Below are 4517 nucleotides of genomic sequence, written 5' to 3'. Positions count from 1 at the left end.
ACACCAGGGTTTGATGCTCGGAAGTCACAATTTCATCTGGGGACTGGATACAGATTTACAAAGGGTCCACAAGTTCCTAGCTTCCACTTGGAGCCTGGCATCTCTACAGAGGCTCTTCCCCAATCCACGCCTACAACTAAAAAAGAACCCTTTCTGGAATGAGGTTTCTGCAGTACCTCCGAAACAGTAAACACCTTAAAGCCAAATCATTCTTAGCCTGGAAGTCTAACACGGTATTTACTAACTCTCGAATCAACATTAAAGGTAAAACATAAATTCTGAAGGTAACTATGTTACAAAATAGTTTAAAATTAACGATTGCTACAATATTCATTTATGCTTGAAATTCCAGTTCTTAACCAAGCTTGTGGCCACCTGCACTGACATTCTTGCTATTCAGCGGGGGTGACAGCGTCAGTTTTATACCTGATTTTAGGGCCTGAGTATACCCTAAGCCAGTCAAACTGGAATTGTTTACCTTGGCCAAAAAGCAGGCATTAGAGTCTCGACCTGATACTTGGCTGCTATTCCAATATGATACTATTTCCTGAAGTCCAAGCCAGATTGACAGCAGTCTCCAACTTTGGGTTCACCTTCTGGTAACCACCAAATTCTGTCCCATCATTCACATTAGCATGAAGCTGAAAGCCATCTGTCTTGTAGCCAACTGTAAAGTTGCTCTGGATAACTCAGAACTTCGAGGTCTCAAAATTCATTTGGTACTCAGCCAGCCAACCCTCAGAGCCAAGCACCAGAACACCCTAGATTGAGAGCCCAGCAATGTCAAAGACCACACCACAGCCCAGGGTGATGTGCTTCCTCCTGTAACCTGTCTTGATTTTAGCATTTTTTCCACTGAGAAAGATGAATCAAAGGTCAGCTTCAACCCACAAGCAAGCTGGTCTCTTTCAGAATGATCTCAGTGCCCTAGGTGTTGTCTGTATTCTACTTCTCTGCCTGAGCTAGTAAATTCTCGTCTATTCTCAGAATTCGTTTTCAAATCAAGTTTTATTAAACCAAAACCATAGCCCTTGGTGAAGACATACATCCCTGGCAGACTTGCCAAGATCACCTTATGTTGGAAGCACAGCCATGTCCTCAAAGACAGTGACAGCAGGAACAACAGCAGCTAAATCAGGAACAAGGAGCTATTATTTAATCTTTTTTTTTTTACTCCAGTCATTATCCCCTACCCAGTCTGCCCTCTGACTGTTCCTCATATCATACCTCCTCCACCCTGTCTCCAATAGGATGTCCCCATGCCCACTAGACTTCTCCACTCCCTGGGGCATCAAGTACCTTGATGGTTAGGTACCCCTTCTTTCACTGAGGCCAGACCAGGCAGTCCTCTGCTGTATGTGTGTTGGAGGCCTCCTATCAGCAGGTGTAAGCTGCCTGGTTGGTATCTCAGTGTCTGAGAGATCTCAGGGGACCAGGTTAGTTGAAACTGCTAATCTTCTATGGGGGTCGCCCTCCTCCTCAGCATCTTTCAGCTTTTCCCTAATTCAACTACAGGAGTCCCCAGTTTCTGTCCATTGGTTGGATTTAAATATATGTATCTAACTCTTTCAGCTGCTTGTTAGGCCTCTCGGAGAGCAGCCATACTAGGCTCCTGTCTGTAAGCACACCATAGCACCAGAAATAGTGTCAGGACTTGGAGCCTCCCCTTGAGCTGGATTCCAATTTGGGCTTGTCACTCCTTTCCCTCAGTCTCTTCTCCATTTTTGTCCCTGTAGTTCTTTTAGACAGGAACAATTCTGGGTTGGAGGTTTTGACTGAGGGATGGCAACCCCATCCCTCCACTTGATGTCCTAACTTTCTACTGGAGGTGGACTCTACAAGTTCCCTCCCCCCACTGTAGGGCATTTTGTCTAAGGTCACTCGCTCTGAGTATTGAGAGTCTCTCACCTCCCAGGTCTCTGGTACATTCTAGTCCTACCCACCCAACTGCCTATCTCCTGAAGTTGCCTGTTTCCATCCTTTCTCCTGGCCCTCAGGGATACAGTCCTTCTGTCCTCCCACCCCAGCAATACTCCTATCTCCTGAAGTTGCCTGTTTCCATCCTTTCTCCTGGCCCTCAGGGATACAGTCCTTCTGTCCTCCCACCCCAGCAATACCTGATCATGTTCCCCTTTTCTCTTCCCTGTCCCCTCTGCCACCCAGGTCCCTCCTTCCTCCTGCCCCTGCCCTATGATTGCTTTCTTCTCCCTCCCAAGGGGGATTGAGGCATCCTCCCTTGGGACCATTGGCTTGTTAACCTTCTTGAGTTCTGTGGATTGAACTTCAGACCAAATTTGTTTATGAATATCAGTTCAAAAATACTCAATAAAATTCTCACATACAGAGTCCAAGAACACATTAAAACCACTATTCACCATGATCAAGTAGGTTTTATCCCTGGGATGCAAGGTTGGTATAATAAACTAAAATTCATTAACATAATCCACTATATAAACAAATTCAAAGAAAATAATCACATGATCATCTCCTTAGATGCAGAAAAAGCGTTTGACAAGATCCAACACCCATTCATGATAAAAGTCTTGGAAAGATCAGGAATTCAAGGCCCATACCTAAACATGATAAAAGCAATCTACAGCAAACCAGCAGTCAATATCAAATTAAATGTAGAGATACTTAAAGCAATCCCACTAAAATCCCACTCTCCCTATATCTATTCATAGGACTCGAATTTCTAGCTAGATCAATAAGACAACAAAAGGAGATTAGGGGAGAAACAAATTGGCAAAGAAAAAGTCAAGGTATCATTATTTGCAGATGATAAGATAGTATACATAAGCAACCACAAAAATTCTAATAGAGAACTTCTCCAACTGGTAAATAACTTCACTGGATATAAAACTAAATTAATGAGTAGCCTTCCTTTATACAAATGATAAGTGGGCTGGAAAGAAATTAGGGAAACAACACCCTTCACAATAGTCACAAATAATATAAAATATCTTGGGGTAACTCTAACCAAACAAGTGAAAGATCAATATAACAATAACTTCAAGTCTCTCAAGAAAGAAATTGAATAAGCCCTGAAAAAATGGAGAGACCTCCCTTGCTCATGGAATAGTAGAATCTACATAATAAAAATGGCCATCCCACTAAAAGCAATCTCCAGATTCAGCACAATCTCCATCAAAATCCCAACACAATTCTTCAAAGACATGGAAAGAGCAATTCTCAAATTCATCTGGAAAAACAAAAGTCCAGAATAGGGAAAATAATTCTTTTTTAAAAGATTTATTTATTATATTTATATGAGTACACTGTAGCTGCTTTTAGACATATCAGAAGAAGGCATCAGATTCTATTACAGATGGTTGAGAGCCACCATGTGGTTGCTGGGAATTGAACTCAGGACCTTTGAAAGAGAAGTCAGTGCTCTTAACCACTGAGCATTGCAGCCCTGGGGAATCAATTCTTAAGAATAAAGGAACTTCTGGGGGAATCACCATCTCTGAACTCAAGCTACACAACTACAATAATCTTTAACTCACATAAATCATATTTCTTACCTGGGTGCCACAACAAGACCAGGACTAATAATTAATCAAGGAAAGAACATGAATAACAGGACTCTTTACCTCTGAACTATAGATGATTCACAACTTATGAGAGGGAGAAAATCATTGTCTTTAGTTGAAGCTAAGCTTCACACACTCTGGCAGATAGCTCCAAACCCAGGTTAACCCCAATGGCTTTTAGTTCATGTGGGTGAGTCATAAAACAACAGGCTGGACAGAAGTGGTAGGGCATTAGGAGATGAGAGTGGTCAGTACACAAAGTCAAAATATGGAAATAGCAAAACATTAAAATTAAAAAAATATAAAATGCTGATTTTCTATTGTATGAGAAGATTTTCAAAAGAACCCTGTAGACTAGTCTCTAGCCATGATGATTTACCACTCATCCATCCTTAGTCCATCCAATGTTCTCTGTCAGACAACAAGGGAAAGTTCATATACAAAATTCCTCAGAATCTATCATCCTGCTTTAATATCAGAGAGTTGGACCTGGAATTTCTAGAAGTTAATAATAATAGTCTAGAAAAGAAATCAAAACTGTTGTCTGTAAGGTAATGTGATGCATTTTCTCTGAAGTCAAAGACTGCTGTTTATTCTAAAAATTGTGAATAACATTTCCAAATACTACTCAAATAAAAGTGATTTTATTTGACCCAAGTGATTCAGAATAAAATGAGAAAATACTCTAAATTAACTGTCTAAACTAAAATATCTTACTCTAGAAAATTTAAAGAGACATGACCTAAACATATTAAAATGTTTTAACTCCATCACAAGTGGAACTGAGGCATCCTCACTTGGACCCTTCAGCTTGTTGACCTTTTCTAGTTCTGTGGGCTGTATCTTGAGTATTTGGCAGGATTTTTGTTTGTTTGTTTGTTGCGGCCCGCCCGCGGTCCACAACATGAACGGTTCAACTGAAAATGGCAGTTCTCTGAAAAGAGAGGAATCTAGACGGGGCGGAAGAAAAGAATGGAGCCA

The 4517-nt window shown here is 41.0% G+C and overlaps 1 pseudogene; it reads right to left on the bottom strand.

Moving 5' to 3' along the window:
- Window positions 1–334: 334 nt before the first annotated feature.
- On the bottom strand, window positions 335–1100 carry LOC110287916 (annotated as a pseudogene).
- Window positions 1101–4517: the final 3417 nt, after the last annotated feature.

The sequence above is a fragment of the Mus caroli genome, unplaced genomic scaffold (assembly GCF_900094665.2).
Source record: "Mus caroli unplaced genomic scaffold, CAROLI_EIJ_v1.1 scaffold_22752_1, whole genome shotgun sequence".
Lineage (NCBI taxonomy): Eukaryota > Metazoa > Chordata > Mammalia > Rodentia > Muridae > Mus > Mus caroli.
The sequence above is the reverse complement of the archived record's forward strand: the minus strand, read 5'-3'. Positions and strand labels throughout refer to the sequence as shown.